Source organism: Scomber japonicus, chromosome 14 (genome assembly GCF_027409825.1).
Source record: "Scomber japonicus isolate fScoJap1 chromosome 14, fScoJap1.pri, whole genome shotgun sequence".
Taxonomy (NCBI): domain Eukaryota; kingdom Metazoa; phylum Chordata; class Actinopteri; order Scombriformes; family Scombridae; genus Scomber; species Scomber japonicus.
The window spans coordinates 11,041,715-11,063,091 of record NC_070591.1 but is presented as its reverse complement, the minus strand read 5'-3'; the positions used below and the strand labels follow the sequence as shown (position 1 = coordinate 11,063,091).

Below are 21,377 nucleotides of genomic sequence, written 5' to 3'. Positions count from 1 at the left end.
CACCGTGATCAATTGGTCATCCCAGACCAATTAAGGCTGTTGCAAAACCCTTAAGTGTATTGAATTGAGCAAGAAAGTCAACTTTTCATTTCCAAAAGAAATAATGCACAGCCTCACTTTAGAGGGGGTGTGTTTTTCAGCAACCTATAGTACAGTGTGGATGTGAAGCAAAGGGGTCATTAACCCTATATTGGATGGGATAAAGGGTAAGAACACACACCACTGGGAACTGTGGGAAAAGGAAAAGCCGTTTATTTTTGAATTTAGCCTCAGATTCTGCCATTTCTCATGACACTAACACAGCAAGGTCAGCTCATGGGTCGACTTCTCAGTATCGCAGATGCTCGCTCTCTCTCTCGCTCTCTCTCTCACTCTCTCTCTCTCTCTCTCTCATACACATACATACACACACACACACACACACACACACACACACACACACACACACCCACACCCACACACACACACTCGCTCTCCTTTTGAGGGAAAACATTTTTTTGAGCAGCAGTTTGAAAGAGGAAGAAAGATTCCAGTTTAAGTAGGAGATTCTTGTGTGTGTTTTTTTTACTGTGTGTGTGTGTGTTTGCCTCAGAAGTTGGCCAGTCATTACAGTCATTAGTAGAGAGCTACAGAGCGTTGGAGGAAGTGGTGGTTACCGATGACTCAGCCAAGCCATACGCTGATGCATTTCATTCTTTCTTTCTCCAGTCTCTTCTCAGCTCACTCATCTGCCTTTCTACATTCGACTCATTCTCCTTCTCTATTCTGGCTTTTTTTCCCTGCCCCTCTCTCATTCACTGTACCCCCTTTTTTTTCTCTCTTTTCCTGATTGATCTTGACCTTTTGGAGGTATCTCACTCTGTGTGTGTGTGTGTGTGTGTGTGTGTGTGTGTGTGTGTGTGTGCGTGTGAGTGTGTGAGTGTGTGTGAGTGAGTAGGACACTCAGCAATGTGTGTGGGAAGATAACTGGCTTCCTTCAGAGTGATTATAACATTCCTTCTCTCTTCTTTTTCCTCTCTCCTCTCTCTCTCTCTCTCTCTCTCTGTCTCTGTCTCTGCTTTTCTTAGTTTTCAGTTTAGACTGTCTGATGAAGAGAAGATGAAGAGGAGGCTGAAGAGTGACAAAATGGTAAGTGAAAGCAAGCTGGGCATCAGTTGTTGTTGTCTCTTTTTTTTCAACACTGGTATGGCTGGTATTTATTAAACGAAGAAGGAATGCAGATCAAAGAATCACTCTTCTTTCAAATTTGAATGCTTGGTCCGGTCGAAGATAAGTTCTCCGTCATTTTAGATCAGCACTGGATCTTTAAGGCGTTATGTATGTATGTATGTATATAGATATATCTATATATCTATATACATATATGAACAAACTGAAAGAAAATATCTACATTAGAAGTTGTTTCATTTTCAGATTGGTAGAAAAACACAGTGCTAAAGAGCAGGGAAGTTTTCAAGAGCCAGATGGAAAACATTGTTTCGTGTTATTTAAGTTCATTTTATTTGTGTTAAGTCTTCAAAAAGCAATTGATTAGTCATCTTTTTTGTAAATTGATCAGATTTAGCTGGATCAATAAATGGCGCAACAAAACAGAGGTTCACCTTCTGCAGTGATGTAATAAAATAAGGAAATGTGGTGTAAAATCTGACAGTGGATAAACATAGGTCAAATGTGTTTAGTTTATTGGCAGTCATTCAGTTTGTGGCAAATATTGGCTATATTCGGCACTTGGCATGTAATCCGTTGCTCCAAACTTAGTCATGATGAGGTGACGCACTGACCGCATCTTTGAAAGGGCTAAAGTGAAAGTGGCGGCATTATATCTCCTGCTGATATTACAGCTGCTGTCCTCAAATACAACGTGGTGATCAAAGAGCTTCAGCTCAGGAGCACTGTGATCAACTTGATCAATCTGTGTACAGGAATGAGTCTGTTAGTAACGTTAGCAGAAGTTTCACAGTCTGCACTGACGCACATTATACATGATCTGTGAAACGTATGTTATATCATTGCATAGTATGTGAGTGATACGTTCAAACACGCATACTAGGCTGCAGACTCACATTTTTAATCAACAGAAAGGTATTGATTGAGTAGGCTAGCTATAAATGATGGCACTTTCTGCACAGATTACACTCGGTTGTGTAGATTTGTACAGTCCAGTATCACAACAATTTGAATTTATAAATTCCATTTTTTTGTGACAATTGAGACACGTCTTTCAAAGAGTCTTTCAAATATTCGGAGGTGGTGGGTGTGGTGGATTGATTCTAGTGGATTTAGCTACAGGAGACTGGCGTTAGCTTACCGCCTCCAACCATATTTCAAGTGATGATTTAACTCAAACGATGGTCTTTTCCTAACCAAGTAGTTATGGGCCTTTATGTACCACACCTTAACACATTTCTTTAACTAATGCGGTGCAGGCACGAAACATACTTCCAGTGGAAATAAATCAGGTTGAAAGTCGTGCTATAAATTAAATTTTGTGACCATTTCACAAGCTGCTGTGATACTGGTTTGGATTTGTAACAATGTTTTTTATTTTTTGTAATGATCTCATACATGCATTATCCCCGCAGAATCAGGATATGTGCGGTTGTTTGCTTGTAGTATTAATTATTAATTTCTTCCAAAACATTAGACATATAGCTAGCATGCATAATCTTATATCTATTTATGCAGCCAAACTCAGAATATCGGATTATATCTAGCCCTACCTGGCATCAATGTGCTATATATTGCACCCTCTGGTGGACAGATTGGAAGTCAGCTGCTGGGCGTACAGTACTCGATTTTGTATCTGAACACATGACACTGAAAATCCAGCAGACATGATTAAGGCTTGTCTTCTCAGATCCGCGTGGCTACATATATGTGGAAAGCATCATTTGGGCCTCCACGTCATTCTTGTCTGCATTGTTTCTTTAGCTCAGATACAAACGAATAAGCCACTCACGCTTATAACAAACTGAGCCCCTGAGTAAACTAAATGAGTTGTACAGATGCAGTTTCATTATCAACTGGTATGTTGTTGATGAAGAAAGTTTTTTTTATTTACTGCAAATTTAGTTTGTGTCAAGTCTGACATGGTTGTCAAGGTTGGACGATAATAACTGGCCTTGTTGTGACTGAACGCTCGTGACCAACATCAAAAAAATTCCAAGGTCAAAAAACTGTGGGAGAGCTGGCTGCAGTGGTTGCAGTTGGAGTTTAGCCTTTCAATGCCTTTCATGTGCCTCCTCTTTAGGCTTAAATTTGAGGAAAACATGAAAGGCCACTCCCTTTCTAAATCTGAATCCCTTTTAAGTACAGTCTGTCTAAAAACTGAAGTGACAAAAACATGCAGAACTTGTGATGTGTCAAACTGAGACTGTCCTTCCAAAACATAGATATAAATAGATCCTCCGCCCAAGTGTCCCAAAACTACGTACATTTCTTTTCAGTCGACAGAAGGCCTCTAAATTTAAATTGAGCAAAGGAGAAAATCAGATGACGTGAATATAGTCTAACGAAGTCCGCGTGGGGAGTATGGTTGCGTCTGCAAACTTCAACATGCTGACTGATGTTTGCTTCCTGTTTTAAACTACAAGTCAACATTGGGGTTTTTTAAAAAGCCAGGACCCCTAACCTTCCTCTAACTTTAACCACGCGGATACTTTTGTAACCATGACAACAAAGGTCTTGCAGCCTTAAAGAATAAGTAATTTTCACTCATCTCATGAGCTTTTCTCAACCTAACCAAACCGTGAACCTGCATTCACTGATTTTTTTTGGCCACAACGGGGTAGCGGAAAGGAGTTGTGAACACACCATTTACATATCAATCTCCTTCCATGTTAATATGTTGAACTTGTTAGCAAACAATTTGCTTATTTACACATCCAGCAATTAAAGCAAATTTTTTGTCAATTTGTACTTCTATTGCCCTCTGTCTAGTGAATACAAGTCCAATATTCACTCTTTTAACTCTGTTTTTGGTCTCCACCAACGCCTGAGGTAAATATGTGACTGTCTAGCCGCTAAATGCTGCACTATGTTTACCAGCTTGTTGCTAACTATGCTAACTTGCTGTTTGGTGCTGAGTAGGAAGTGTAATATGAGTCTTTCCACTGAAAACAGCTGCTGGAAACGACACTATGAGAGAGCTGAGAATGAACCAAAACATTAAAGCTGCAGTCAGACAGCTAACAGGGAGCTGAAACCAGATATAAAGCTCTGTAAAGTTAAGGGAAGCTGCAGAATCGCTAATGAAAATGTTTATGTTCGTCATGACCCAACTCTGACATTACACATTGATTATAGCCACTCTAACCATCGTGCTGTAACATGATAAAACATTTTTAAAAAGTGATTTGTAACAGTTTTGGATGATAAGAGAGTGTCCAGCTGATGACTGTCGGTGTGGACGCCAGTTTAGAAAACCCTTGTATTTTGTTTGATTTAGAGGACTTTAAAAGTTAACTTTGATTATACCTACTTGTCCTATTTAACTTGTTTGCAGTCAGATACATGTTGTGGTTTTTAGCACATCTAGGACCATGATAAATTTTGACCCTGACCTTCATAGATGTACGTGTTAACCAGTATCATTATCCTGCATTGTGGGGAGTTAGTCACAATGGATCAATAGAATATGCACAATATCTCTTTATTGCTCTTTGGTCTTTTTCACCTTCTTTCATTCTACATACTCTTCATGATGATCTAAAACTGGTATCAGTTTCCATATATTGTTAGAAAAAGATCACACATTCATGCCCTCACACCCACCCATGCCAGCCCTGTACTGTCAAGGCTCCCCCCGTTTACGGTAAATGTGTGTTTTTGTCATCTGTGGGCCTGGATGAAGTGATGCAGTTAGTTTTGGTATCATGTCCCTGGCCATGCAACTCCACCACCGAGAGAGACTGAGAGCAGTGCAGCGTGGGTAGGCGTGGGAGGGCTGTGACAGAGATGACTCAGCTCTCTGTTGCCGGGTAGAGAGGCACCAAACACTCACCTACCCCCATACATTGAAAAATAGAGTATCTGATGTAGCTGTCATTCATTCCTCAGCCCTGATTTATCACGTATCTAAACTGTACTTGGATTATACACGGCAACCATATACACCCACTGAAGGTGCACTGGAACGTTAGCCGTGTCCAAATTATGAATTAATTGATAACAAAACCAGACAAGAAATTATGAAATACCAAGAACAGATGTTGTGGTGGGTCAGTTCACTAATGTTACAGGAGTTCTATGAGTTGATTAAACTACATCGCTCTTGTTAATCTGAATAGTTTTTTAGTTAGCTGGCTAACAATTTGGCTAATCAATTTGTGGAGCGCAATTTCATTCAATCTCCATTTCATTCAATCTCCATTTCATTCAATCTGCATTTCATTCAATCTCCATTTCATTCAATCTCCATTTCATTCAAAAGTCCTTCACAGCTGCAACAATTAGTCAATAGTCAGAAAGTTAATATATTTTGATAATCAAATATTATATTAGTCATTTTTAAAAACTAAAATGACACCTTTTCTGATTGTATCCTCACAAAGTTGAGTCATTTGAGGCTTAAACGATAAGAAACCATTGATTGGACAAAACAAGATGTCTCCATGACCTCTAAAATGAATCTATTAACTGAGAAAATAATCAACAGATTAATTGATAATTGGATAAGCAATGATGAGATTAATCATTAGGTACAGCCCTATAAATGATTAAAAAATAACCACAATAAAAAGTAACCAGTGGAGATGTTTGAGAATCATTGCAAAGACATTACAGTAATCTAGTCTGCTAACAACAATGATTTCAAATCTGAGTGGAATAGACATCATATCATTTTTGATTCAAACTTTTGTCCTTTAGCTGGTCACTATTGTTTTAACGTTATATGACATTATGTGTAGCTGCACTAGGTGTGCAGTTTGCTTCCAAACAATCTCAGCATGGGCTTATACATGTTTATGTTTCCATGTTGAGCTTTTCAACCTTTCTCAAGTTAAATTTCTTCTGTATTTTTGCCTTTATGTTATTAGAGAGAGTAGTGACAGGAAATGGAGGCAGATGGGAGGGACAACAAAGGTCCCCAGCTGGAACTGGAGATGTGATTATGTTTATTACATAATTTATTATTATCATTTTCCACAAATCCACTGTAGATAGCAAAATATTAACATATTTGTGTAAATCCTAATAACTATTATTACATTTTACCCGACACTAAGAGAGGCATTAAAACCAACCAGTGAAAAATCCTGAAAAAAACTTGTCCATAATTGAACATAATTACAACAATGCTCTGTCAATAGTCTCTTGTCTGATACGTTTTCGTTTTCATGCTACAAGGCTGTCAGTTGCCATGAAAGCTTTTGCAGACTTGCATTTGATTTCACTACAACACCCGACACAGCATGTCAACAAGTGTGTTGGTAGTTTCAGTCATAGAAATTGAACTGAAACATTGAGAATTTAATCAACAGCTCAGGGCCAAATTACCGATAACGCCGTCAAAGTCTCATGTGAGTCCTCTGACACGTTTTTGAATACTGCTCTACGAGGAAGGCGGTGTGCATATTCCCATTTGTGCAGTTTCAGAGCAAAATTTGTACTGCTTTGGCATCTGGTAATATCTACTGTAGCTACACTGATGATAAGTGTAGGACTAATCAAGTGAATTGTTTAATTAGATTTTATTGGTCCTATTATCAACAAGGATCAACACAGACCTTTTTTATTTGATAAATTGTCTGAACCACAAATTTAGAACGACATAGCATGGCTTACAGGAATATTTCACACATCACACAACCATGACTACATTAGCAATACATTCATTTTTTCACCTAGAGTGAGAGGACTATATTTATATATCTTGAAGTTTAGGCTCAGCAGACAACAGCAGCAATAGAAGAAGTGAGAACTTGCTATGTGTCATTCAGAGAATTAAAGCAGAAACGAAAGATCAGAAAATGACTTAGCGCTACGTCTCACTGAGGTATAAAATGATCAGCCCTTTTCTCTCAGGCTGTGAATTAACCGTATTTAACATTTTATTTGGGATATTTAATCTGCAATGTCATTATGAAAGTGTATGAAACTGAACTGAGCACATGAATATGGGACCTCACATGACTGGCTCATAATTTTAAAATAACCCTAACCTGCCTTCATTCTACATTTCCCTGTGTGGAAGTTAGTAAGAACTTGTTAGTAAGAAAACCTTGAATGTTAAATCATTTAGGTCCAAAAACACAGCAACAACAATGTGAAATCATGGAGCAATTTAGACAAAAATGTCACTTGAAATGTGCCGAGTCAAGTGTGTTAAAGCGCTTTACAGTAAACGCTGAGCACCCGAACGGAGAAAAATAAATGAAAGAAGAAAAACAACAAGACTGAACATGCATGTGCAGCGTGGGGGGCACAATTGCTTTTGTGTGATGTGTATCTGTTTATGTGTAAGCTGTACTGGTTTGAATCAAACTAGTTTTGGTTTGTCTGAACATGAAACCATGGCATTGTCCTTAAAAAGTCTTCTCAATGTAGAAATTAATGAGACGCTAATGGAGTCAGAGGACCCCGTTTGGGCTCTATAGGTATGCAGACAGTCACAAGACATTTGTAAAACCTTTGTGGTGACATTTCATAGATTGGAAATCATGTTGAAGTTTATCATCATTTTTCATATAATTGGATGCAAATTCATAGTCTTAAATACAGACTCACGTGCCAGAAAAGGTGAAGCAACATGTGATTAATATATATTTTTGTGTGTGTGTGAATGCATTTACAGTGTTGTTACTCATGTCTCGTGTGTGTCTTGTTGGTCTATTAAGAGTTAAAGAGTTGTGACCCTACAGTAAATGACGATAGAAACCAGAGTGCTTATCACACTGAATAAACATGTGTGTATGTGTGTGTGTGTATGTATGTGTCCTCATGAGTCAGATTTCAGGTTTGAGATCAATATACGTCAGGGCTGAATATCCTGTTAAGGTGAAAACAGTAGTAGGTCACTAGTTCTGTAGGCGTTTGTGGGCGTGTGTGCTCTGTTACACCTTTACTCATTACGAAATACGCTTTGAGATACAGTAAATGACTAAGAACGGCACAAACATCACTCTGCTCATTATTCAGGGGTTGTAAGAGAAGTCACAAATTACGCAGAAGTTTTCAGAAGGTCATATTCTATGGTTAGTTGTGTCATTTGTCAGCTAAAACTTCTCTCAGTTTGTTTTTAACTCTTTAAACACCCTGAGAAAGAAATGACTGTCATCCTGTTCATGAAATTATTCTGCTGAGGTTACAGAGTTCAGATAATCATTTTTAAAGTACGCTGCTGTTAAACCTGAAATGGCTGTGTGCTGCATTTTAATCAGTTTAAGCCAGTACAGTAAGTTTTAAACAAGAAACTATCACTGGGAGGACTGTCAGCCTCTAGCGGCCTCTAGGCTGCATTTTGTATTTTTGTAGTACTGGACTAAATCCACATGTTGGCTTTATACTGAAAGAAGACTTCTATTGAGTCATTCATTCATTCTCAAGGACAATTGGAATACAATTTAAAACAGGAAACTTTCAGTTTTTTCATCACATCACTTTTAAAAGTATTTTGCAGCAATACTGGACTGAAGTAAGTGTAGCTGTGGAACTAACTTTGGTATCAGAGCAATTATTAGTAGCTTGAACATCATAGCTGCTCTCTCAACAAACTGACATGTTCCTATTTTAGAAATTTAAGAGAACACCATTAACAAAATCTATAAAAACAGCTTAGATTAAGTTGCTTGATATGGGATGGCAGAGGATCAAATGTTATACAATAACTATATACCTTAAAATTTGAGGGGAATTTATGTATCTTATATATCTTATAATGAGGCTTTTGTGGTGGTATTTTTCAGTGAAATAGAATTCTATGTACAATAAGCGACAACTAAGATCAGGCAGCATGGTGGTGTCATGGTTTGCACTGTCGCCTCACAGCAAGAGGGTTCCAGGTCGGCCGGCTGGCACCCTTCTGTGTGGTACTCCGGGTCCTCCAGCTTCCTCCCACAGATTACAGTTTAGGTTTATTGGTCATTGTAAATTGCCTATGAGTGTGAATGTATGTCTCTGCTCTCTGACGGACTGGTGACCTGTCCAGGGTGTACTCTGCCACTCGCCCACTGACAGCTGGGATTGACTCCAGCCCCTCTGTGAGAGGATAAGCAGTATGGATTTTTGATGTAAATTGGTTTAATAACATAATGGTCATAGTAATTCAGCAGAAATCCAAAAATAGCAACAGAAATAGCAGCAGAAATACAATTTTTAACTGTAAGATGGTTACATATTTTTTACAGAATTATTCTGGCAACCACCACAGCTGCCGTTTTTCCCCGTAAAAATGACAGGACTTTTTTTTACAGTGTACTTAATGCATGGTACTGTATTCACAAATGTAAATAGTTACTATAAAGTACCTTTAAGACAAAAGTCTCAAACAAAGTAAAGGAAGTTACAATAAAGAATAAAATGTTGTAAGGTACTAAAATAAGATTGACAGTAAACTGTGTTGTGTCTGCAGATTGTGGTATTAGCAGCTTAAACTACAGGTTGTAGCAGCAAAACCAAGTGTTGAAAGTTTGACTTAAAATACAGCAGTGCAAAAAGTTACAGCTGGTAGTGTGGTTGTACAACATTAGGTGTTTTCATCTGTTAAACTACGATGAATGAATATCTAACAGCAGCAGAGACAACAGAAAGACTATAAAATATAACCCATAATCTGTAACAAATTCACATTATTGCTGTTTTACTCTCATTAAATATTAGCATTTAACTTGCAGCAGTCTTTAAAATCAGGTGGTGCTATCATGTTAATTCATCATCATGTTGGTAAGTGTATATTGGCGTCTCTTGTAAATCTCATTTTCCGCAGAAATCAAACAAACATCAGAAACGATAACTTTACAGCCTCCCAGAATTACGCCATCCTCTGCGTCTCAGTACTAACCACACAGTTTCAACTTGCTGTTAGGTTACCTTGTTTAAATGTGAGATGACTGTCATCAGCTGTTTCTATTCTTCTTGATCTTCAAAACAAAAAGTTTTGATGCCAGGGAGGGGTGGGGGGTGGGGGTGTATGTGGAGAAAACGGAAGGTCTTATAGGAAAGTTCAGCGAGTCGTTATTCTCAGAATCATTAGCAGAAACAACTTCACCAGTTAGTGGGTCAGCCAATCATCATGTGATCCTTTCTTTATGAAAACAACATAGTGAGTATCAACATTGACAAAAATATATGTATTTATTTATTTTAATGTAACATGTAGCTGATTTTTCTGAACTTCGTTCAAAGCAGCCTGTAGGTATGTCCACATTTATTTTAAAATGCATCTTTTTCTTTATTTTTCTGCCTTTCCGTCCACACTAAGCCAGCATTTTTTGTACAATGGTGAGTGCATGGACACCGTTGCTGCAGTTAGGAGATCAGGTCGTACAGCAGGTCCTCTGTGAGCTGGAGGGAAGGTAGTCTTTTTTTGATTTTTTGATTTATTTTTTGAGCAGGTCAAATGGCAATTTATTTGCAAGTTAGAGTATATGACCTTTTGAGTCTGACAGAAGTCTTTTGATGAAAGTCCATATGATACATTTCTGTGATTTGCATGACTTGACTGATGAAAGTGAGGATTAGGGTGGCTGAAGGGAAACAAAGCATACATTAAGATAAACTTTTGAATATTGATAATTTGCCTCATTATGCTATGATAGTGTAATGGGAAGTCTTATCATTAATCTTCTCTGATACAAATGAGTAACTATGTCATATGATTAGGTGTATGTGTGTGTCATAGTCTGCTGATTGAGTGAACATCATTGAACATTGAGTGAACATCATGTATGTTAAAATCTACTGACTAACCATTACGGTATACTTCATTTTAATAGTGGTATTTGTTTTGGGTAGATCATGGTTAAAACACTCACACAGTGTGAGCAGCACAACATACAGGCAGACATAGAGAAGTGCAAAACTCTGACGCATTAAAAGTAAGGATTTGAAACAATGCAATGAATAATTTGTTTTTTATTAGTTAACTTAATATATAGTGCGCTATACAGAATTAACCCAAATTAAATCATCTTAAATCAAGTTATCAGCAGCTTTGCCTTTAAAACAGTTTCAGTTCTCCTCAGTATACCTGCACAGTTGTTCAGGATAATTGGCAGTTTGATTGTTCCTGTATCTGGGAGAAGTTGACACAGTTCTTATGTGGATTTTGGCATCTCAGCTGCTTCTGTCTCTTCCTGTTATCCCAGTCTGACTCCATGATGTTGAGATCAGGGCTCTGTGGAGGCCAAACCATCTGGTGCAGGACTCCTTATTGTTCTTGCTGTTGAAGACAGATCTTTATTACTCTGGCTGAATGTTTGCGGTCGTCGTCATACAGCAAACTACATTTGGGACCGATAAGACGCCTCACATTATGGATAACAATCTAAACATGTAGTGCCTAAAGCTTTTAAACAGTACTGATTAACATATATATTTGCAATATCTGTAGGGTGGACAGAGAAAAGCTGAATGCAGCATGATGGAAGGATGCAGGAGTAATCTCAGACTGGAGATCAGTATTAATTTGTTTTAGTAAGAGCTGCATTATTGGCAACGCAGTAATGACACTTGTTAACAGCGCCAGAGAAATGACTAAATATTTTCAAATTAAGGATTCATTCACTGATTTTGTTATGGTGCCCAAATTTCCTCTTGGTTCACTGTTGATATTTTGAGTCTTAGCTGCTGCTTCAAAACATTAACCCTTTCACATTGTTCATAGTCTGACCATATAGTGTCTTCTCATATTTATTTCTCTAAACTTAACTGCCAGTTTATTCTTTATTCATAAATTTCACTCATCAATACACTTTGATGTTTTCAGAGAGTAGAGAGAACATTTTTGTTGGTGATTTTTGAATAAAATGGACCAAATTTAACTGCATCACCCTCTATATGTACAATGAAGCTGAAATATTTCATCTTTTGGTTTATTCTAGGTCACTTCAGGAAAAGTCATAAAGTTTTAGGCTAAATGAAAGGTCTTTTACTGATCTCACATGTACAAATCAGTCAGTGTTGGCCTGAACAGCATGTAAGGTTTAAAACAACATATTGGGCATTTTAGGGGGTATCCTGACAAATTCAGTGAGTCTTTATAACAATGCTAACTTAGTGTATTTACATGAATTGAGAATGCATTCACTTGTACAAGGTTTTTTTTTTTTTTTTTTTTTTACTGCTGATTAGTCTTATGGCTAACTTGTCAGAGGTTTCAGCACTGACTGGGACTCTGTCCAGGGTGAACTGGGAGACCCAGTGCATGCTGTGATAGGCTTCATCCCCCGTCACCCTGAGTAGGACACACAATGGAAAAAGTGGATAGATGGTTTTGTGTATTTATGGAGTATAAGTATGAATTTCTTTGAAGTCTGAATGTGATAATACTACCCAAATGATTCAGCCACCTCGTCATTTAGTGCCACCCAAAGGTTGGGGGTTCATGTTGTTTTGCTCCAAAGGTTTCCAAAGGTATTTTCACTGCTTTGATCACACAGGGGACGCCCGCTTTCCAGGAAACAATTCCACTTCATCATTACAGCTTTAGTGAGTCATCACGTGTGAAGTGTTTACCTGACAGGGAGCACATCTCTTTGTATGAGTGTTTTCAGAAACTGGAGGCAGACGAGTTCACTGGCGGTAGTTTGAGGTCATGATACTCTAAATGTCAGTAAGATGTGTTTGTGTGTGTGTGTGTGTGTGTGTGTGTTTGCCAAGAAAGAAAAGAGAGGGAAAAACATTATGAGGGAAACTGAAACACACACACACGCGCACGCACACACACACACACACACACACACACACACACACACACACACACACACACACACACACACACACACACATTGATTGTAATATACCTTTTCTCCACTAGATGGCGACGCAGACCCACAGAAAACAGCCTGGGCCTCAGTCAGTATTTTTCCCTAGCTGCTACAATCTTCACTATTACCTAAACTACTTTTAAACTACTTTTTAGTCAATTGAAAATATGATTTTCGACGCCTTTCTTTTCATTTTCGTTGTAACAGCCGCATATTCCACAACCAGCCTCTGTTTTAAGTACAAACACACACTCTTTGCCACAGTTTTGTCTCTGCAACTTTTCTCTTTTCAAGGCGGCTGTCTGACAAAAAACAGTTTTCATCCAAATAATCTCCGTAATACACCAATAATGTTACTATTCTGTTACATTGACCCTTACTACTGGGTTTTTAAGTAATTGTAATGGTGATTTGTGGTGTGCTTATTCTTTCTGATGAGCGCTTAGTACAGACGGAGTAACGCTGCTGTTTTGTTTTCAACATAACGCCGTTTTTCTATTTCTCTCAGTGATTTTCTCTGTTAAGGGCACACATCATATAAATTATTAGCTATTATAAAACACTTGTTTTGATGGTGAAATCGTCAAAACAGATCAGCTCATCGTGCAGTCCATTTCACTTTTGTTTCAAGGATTTCAAGACGTTCAGAATTCAAATGTGATATTTCACAAAACGAAAAAATACCCAATAGTTTCCCACAAAGCGTTATTAAATGTATTTAACCTACATATAACTTTACCTCCCCCTTAAAGAAATATACATGCAAAAACTGAACTAAAAAATGCTCTGGCTTTTATATTTAACACGATTTTACACTTTCTATAGGAGAAATTGTGTTGAGTTGCGGAGAGTAAAATACATGAATTAATAATGCACAATCTGTAGGAAATATATAAAACAAAAATGCAGACCATGACAGGACATTTAAAAAGTCAAATCTTCACTTCGATAAATAAACGTGTTGAAACCCGTCGATACTGTGGAATAATTTACAGAAACCAGACACAGAAACTTAAATATTCCATCATATTTTACAGCTGCATGGTATATCCTGGTTTCATTTCCGGCTGCAGCAGCTGTAACTTAAGTTTTAATGACTTCAAGACTTGACAAGAAACAATAATATTACTCATAATGACGAATAAAGACAATAGTGACTAAAATAAGCGCCTGTGCATTTTCGATGTGTGTTACTTATTTCTGCAGCAGCTGTGAATAGCAGATGTGCACATGTGGACCCAGTGATGCGCAGAGAGGGTGGCCTGCGAAATAATAATAATTTGAGAAAAGCAATTTTAAGACATCAAAAAGAAAATAAAGTAAAAACAGACCAAATTAAGTCCAAATCGGTTCCCTTGTTGACTGTTTTTTAACATTTGGCCTTTTCTCTCTTATATTCAGTGAGGCTGCAGAAACGTCTTGGGTGCGTAAGAAGGAATCTGTGTAGATTTGCGGTCATTAAAGAGTTTTTATTGCGTTAAATACATTTATATATATTTTTTTTATTAATCTATGGTCACGTTAATTTCTAATTGAATGTTCTCTCTCGTGCTGTTATGATGCCACGACTGTAACAAGCTCATTTTTTCAACATCAATTAAAATGCAAACAATGAGGAAATGTGGTAATTCGTCGCAATTTTTAGACAATTAGTTTTAATCTGGATTTAATTGAACATATTATTCGTAATTGATCATAATAGTTATTATGTGGGGGAAAAACGTGTAACTTGAATAAAATAACATAAACTAACAAGATGCGACGACTTCCTTTTGCACAAGGTGAAAACGCTCCCGTGGATATTGTTGACAGGTATTGAGTTAAGTTATTATCACTCTGTAAACAACGAAAACAACAAGAACCGATAATCGAAATGTCACAGCCTGATAAGCTTCCTGTGTGATGAGAAGACAGACGGTTGACATTTTGAGTTTGTTTTTCCTGCTCAGTCTTTCACACACACTGAGAGAAAGAGAGAGAAAGAGAGAGAGAGAGAAAGAGAGAGAGAGAGAGGGAAATTCATTCACTTCACACAAGCAGGAAGAAATGATGGAAGCGCTTTTTAAAATGTGTGTTTTAGATGTATTAATGACGCCAATGTCCCGATTAAGTCTTCAGTGTTACATCTAAAAATAACAACTCTTTCAATATTTTGTTGCGTAACATTGACACTTAATTCTTTTTGACATGTGCATATTATTCTCTTTGAAACATGACATCATTTATTAAACCTGTTGTAAAAAACGGTCTGTAAAAACCTTATTTAGGGAAATTAATGATCTGTTATCAGTTTGATTATGGAGTTGGTGTGTGCAGTGACATCTGTGGAATATTTCCTTTAACCTTACACATATAATCTTTTTTTAAGGGAGAATAACTGAGAGAAATAAAAAAAAGAGAAATGCATCTTATAATTAATATCTGATGTGTGCTTTTCAAAAAACTGTATAGAGATGATCAATAATCCTTCAAACTCCCATCAGCACCCAGCTGTGACAAATGTCAGAGTTCAAATTTCGTGTCAAATTCAGAGTTGGAATTTCATTTTCTGTGTACTTTGAATATATATAGTTTCACATCTTTATTCTCATGTGAGTGTATTTGTGCGTGTCTGAGTCACCTTGGATGCCTGCGGTTGTGTGGAAGATGATATTCACCCGTCTGGTGGCGTCTCTGGCATTAACATGAATATTACAGAAGAAATGAAGGTTGAACAGGAGCTTCGTGCAGGGTTTAAAAAAAAGTGCATGTGCTGCAGGAGGTGGACTGTTGTTTTCAGTTTACGTTGTAGCTTTGAGTGTCAGCTGCTGGAGCTCACGGTAGTGTGAACAATCATATATCACCTCAGCAATGTTTCTTTTTTTTTTAAACATTTCCTTTAAAAAACAAAACACCTTTTTACATAATTTTCCACCATATAAAGATCATCTTCATGACTAAATGTCGGATGAGTTTAATTTAAGTGAGATCAAAATGCATTAATATGAAAAATTAGTATTGTTAATCAACTCTGAGTTAAAACAGTGAGTAAAGTGTATACTGTTTGAAGTCTTGTACAAGACAACATGCATGCGAGCACTACATTATTGAGACATGCGAGTGTCTTGTGTTGAATTATCTGTTCAGTAAATCATAAATGGTTAATTGCGTGCAAACATGCATGCAGCTGCACTGGCCACAGTGCTCCAAAACATGTTTTAGGTGCCTGAGGCTTCATTAGATGTGTTTTTTATGAAGCAGAAGCGTTTTAGCAGATTTTAGTGTAGCAGGAGTGAAAAATGTCCCTAACCAGGGTTTAGTCTGTATTTAAACTGATCCAGTAGTAGGATTTTTGTTGTTAGCTTACTTACAATTGCTGAAACCTTGTCTTTTATAGCTGTTGGTCGTCCTGAGCAGAGCAACAACTTTGCTAGTGAAACATGACGTGACATGTCTTGTACTGATTACTCTCACAGATTTAGCAAAATGATGATTTCCTCTGCTTCCCAGATGGAAATTCACACTTGCTCTAAACAATCAGATTTCAGATAAACATCAAGTGAAACTGCACATTAAATACGGTACTTTCATTCAAACCATATTCTTATAATGGAGGTGGAAAGTGACACCTACCTCTACAAAAAGTGTTGTGGGCATCAAAGCAAAGTGTGTTATTCTGTTGTGGTTATGAGTTGCTCTGTGTTAATGATAAAACGGTTACTTTTGTACAACTGACAGTTTCAGGCTGTAATTTAATGTATATGGAGCTTTTTGAAGATTTGCGCTTTTTAGTTCATTAATGTCTGAGGGAAAGTAATTTTAAAAATATATATTTAGCAATGACAGTATTAACTGTATAAATCAGTAATATAGTATGTTTTCATGGCATGTTTCTCATCTCCAATTCACACTGTATTTAACATTTGTGAGTAGTATGATGATAAAATGCTTATTTGCAGCTTTAGTGATATTTGAGTTTGTTTGTATCCACACTGGGTGGTTAGTTTTTACCTTTGGGACTATAGGAAGGGTTTCCGTTTTTACATGCTTCAACAGATGTTAAAATGAACAGCAATTAAAAGGCAATACAGAGCTGTCCAAATACTTACGACCTGAACAGAAGAGTGGAAATAATGTTAAGTTGCAGCCCTACTTTAAATCCAGCCAGACCCACACACTGCTTATTGCTCAGAATCACTGAATTTTAGGTAAATTCCTACGTTATCAAAGACAGCAATTAGTGTGTATCAGACCAGGTTATGAGAACATGAGTATCAAATGATTCAGAGGCATATATTACATTTCCATACCCAAGAAAGCATAAAAAGGGACACCTCTCAATTTTAGATGTGTTAGAATAAAACATATATGATAAACCAGGGTTGCAACTAATAATTCTATTCATTATCGATTAATCTGTAGATTATTTTCTCAATTAATCGATTAGTTATTTGGTCTATAAAATGTGAGGAAATTGTGAAAAATGGCAATCACTGTTTCCCAAGATGATGCCCAAGATGCAACCTCAGAGGTTTTTTTTTATTTTTGGTCCTGTCTATCAGTCCAGAACCATCACAGAGGACTAAAGAGAGCCAAAAATACAGTATGCATGTTTGAGAGGCTGGAACAAGATCATTTTTACTTCTTTTTTTCCCCCTCAAAGATGTCTCAGAACAGTAAAATGATGATCAAAAATAGTGATGGTGATTCATTTAATAGTTGGCAATATATAATATATATTGCAGCACGGACAGTTAATCCTCCCATCTGAATACACTTTTAAGGGATAATGGAGCATCAAAAGTGAACCGGTTTTTATGAGCATATCAACTAAATGCATGAAGAGAGGATTGGCACTGAAACAATCTTAGTGTGCATATATGGTGTGTTACGTAAGGCCTCCATGCTAGAGGATGTTGAAACAATAACAGCCTTTTAAAAACACACATCACCGTCCCAGTATTTACTTCTGTCAGAGATGTAGTTGTCCTAGAATAACTACAGTAGGTCACTTATCATAACCGAATGGCAGAAGAAGTGTTTACTGGTCAATGTCACACTTTAAAACTTAAATATCTGTGTGGAACGAAAGCCGATGTTTGTGTCTGTGTGTGTGTGTGTGTGAAGCTTCACATGGAAATCAGGCAATGATCCTGCAGTGAAGCATGTCAGCTATGGAAATAAGAGATTATTATCATTAATCCCACTCATGGCACACACCTACATACATGCCCACAGTTGCTAACACCCTCATGCTGTCTCACGCAGGTAAACACTCAGACGCCCACACACTCACTTTCTCTCTCTGTCTCGTACACACACACACACACACACACACCTGATCCTCCATCCATCAGCACGCACTTTACTGTGTATGACATCTAATCGTGTTTTTGCCAAGACTGTGATGTGTCACTTGTGTTCTCTAGACACCTCTGATCTCTGTGGGTCACCTTGACAGATTTTATTAACCTGAAGTTAGCGATACTTTTTTTTTTTTTTCACCCAACTTTGATTGTCATAATTTTGGCACATTCTGTGTTTCCGAAAATCTTGCAGTTCCTCTTAAGTGTCACAAATACGGACAATATGCACATATGACATTTTTCAGGCAAAACATGGGTTAAATACACTATACATATTAGTATCTCTTGCTGTAGATATAACTATTTCTGCTACTACTAATGTTACTATTACTAATACTAATACAATTCATACTGCTTGTATTATTATTACTGATGATGTCCATTTTAAAATAAGTACAACTACTGTCAAAGCTATTACACACACTATTGGTACCATTACTTTCTATTATTGCAACTCCCATTTTTAACATTTCTGCTATTACAACAATAATAATAATAATAATAATAATAATACAATTTCTACCATTACTACTTATATCACCACAACAAGTAATACTACTACTACTACTACTACTACAGTACTACTACAGTACTACTATTACTACTACTGTTGTTATATTTTCTTCTACAATAAGTAATATTACAATGTCAACAATTACTGCTAATGTTACAACTGCTAGTATAACTGATACTGATTGTTATTAAAACTGCCATAGATATTACTACTACAACATTACAGTTTCTAGTAGTAATATTACATCAGCAACATCTACATTAACTGTTATTATTATTATTATTATTATTATTATTGTTACCACTGTAAGTACTATTCACATTACCACTGCTACAGTTATAGGATCCAGGATTGTATTTGACCCCCTTTTGTAATGTGCAGTACTCGGGTGTGTTCTGCGTCATGATACTGTAACTTTCCAAAGTAATGTGGATGTATTCTAGCTTTGGCTGTATGTTTTCACAAGTTACTGTATGGACGGAGTATTATTAGTTTTGTTTTCTCTGATCTCTTCAGGTAATGAAAGTAGGTCTTTCACAGAAGGCTTATTTGAGCTGCACCTGTGGGTGCATGACAAAGTATGGTGTTAAATCTGGAGGAAAGGTGACGCTAAAATTAAATTAAAGGCAGCAATTAGTTTCAGCAACTACTGCTACTGTTTTGCACCATATTGATTGTAGTCTAGTAAAAATATGAGAAATTCTCTGTAAACCGCTGCATTGTTAAAAGCCCTTATTGACACATAGAACATATTGTTTCATTCTAGCCTTTTTAGATGAATATTTACTGTAAGAAAAAACAGATTAAATCATTTGAGTGGGAGGTCACTGTATTTCCTTAGCCCTGAGTAGTGTGTGCAGTCTTCCTCTTACACTGCAGATAGAAAGAGAGTCTGATTAACGAAATCAAACAATACAAAACAGGATTTTTGCAGTAACAGAACTCTTGGATATATGGTACATTGTGCAAATGTTCTTCGTGTCAGTGACCTCATGCACCACCTAATCAGCCTTACAACCAGCAGAAGCTCATAATTCCCTTCAGAAATGAGCTCAGACCAACATTTACCTTGTTCGTGCTGTGTTTTGTCAGCTGAGATTTGGATGCATCAAAGATTTGAAGGTTGCAGCAACACTGTATGTGATTCACTACCAATCACGACAGCAAATCCGGCTAAATATGAATCACCTGGCCCATCTGCTCTGTCAGAAATGTCACTTTCCTCTCTGCAGTTTGGTGCATTTCCTGATGTTCCACGCACTGTTAGCATGGCATTTAGAGCTGATGTGCATGACCTTTTGAATGTTAACATTTAAGAGAAAAACTCATTTGAATCTTGCACACAGCTGTAATTAGCAGATACATATGTTAGTGTAGGTCTAAAAATATCTAGTTTTGCAAAACAAGAAAAAACGAGGAAAACACCCCTACAGGAGTCAGTGAGTCCCACCTTACACAACAAAGCAGTTTAATGAGTTACACCCTGTGCAGAGGTTGTGTGCTTTGTTGACTTTGACATGTGCTGGCAACTGATGCCATCTTTGAGCTCCAGTGGTGAATTAGCTGTACACGCAATGGCTGCACATATAAGTGAGATATCTGATACCCTTGTTGAAGTCTTTGTTCTTGATATACTTTTGGTTAAAGTGACTAATGCATATGAGGCGGATTCAGTGACAATTTTGAGATGCTCTTTTAGATGTAGAGTTTTGGCTTTGTTGACTAATTTTGCAAACCACCTACACTGGCTTGTGAGCTGTTTACAAGACAGATAATAGTTTGCTAGTTGACATTATCTTAACATATCACAAACAATAATGGAATTATCAGTTTCCATAACTGCTTATTCAGTTGAGACCTAATGAGTATTTCTATCACATTCATTGCAATAATAGATTACTTATGTAAAATGTCTGTCACAGTCTCCAGGAATCCAAACTATGTCTTTAAATTTATAGTTTTGTTTGACCAACGATAAAAACCCCACAAAAATATTCAATCCATTATCACAGAAGACAAAGAAAAACAGCAAGTATTCACATTTGAACCCTTAACTTATGAATTTTACTTTAAAAATGTTTTTACAGTCAATGTATCATCAAATTTATGTTTTAGTTGACCAGCCAATGGTCTAATTGTTTCAGCTCTCCATGCACATTGTTGCCAAATGATGAGAAACCTCCACGTGGCTACTGGATCAGGGGTGACTCAAATCACTTGAAAGGAGGAGAATGAGAATGAGAATGAGAAAGACACATAAGTCACATTAGGTGCTGAGAGTTCAGGTGAGAGGAGTGTGTGGGTTTTATTTGGCTCCACAGATTACACACACTCACTCACACACACACACACACACACACACACACACACACACACACAAACACACACAGAAAATGTTAAATGTCAGCATGCAGCAATACCAGTGCCTCCTATCATACACATCATCCTGAATAGTAAAGCATGGCCCTGAAACCCACAAAACTTTTCTCAGTTTTGTTTTTCAGAAGTTGACAAGAAAAACTGTGTTTCACCTTGAAGCTGACTAAATATGGTATGTTTTGAGCCAAAATATACATACATATTCCTGGAACA

At 37.2% G+C, this 21,377-nt stretch overlaps 1 long non-coding RNA gene across 2 annotated transcripts in view; it reads left to right on the top strand.

Moving 5' to 3' along the window:
* Positions 1 to 21,377, top strand: part of LOC128373043 (uncharacterized) — an 82,290-nt gene that overhangs the window by 18,691 nt on the left and 42,222 nt on the right. For both annotated transcript variants that reach the window (XR_008322929.1, XR_008322930.1), the window contains exon 2: positions 1,068 to 1,128. This is a non-coding gene — a long non-coding RNA (uncharacterized LOC128373043). The remainder of the gene's footprint in view (positions 1 to 1,067; positions 1,129 to 21,377) is intronic.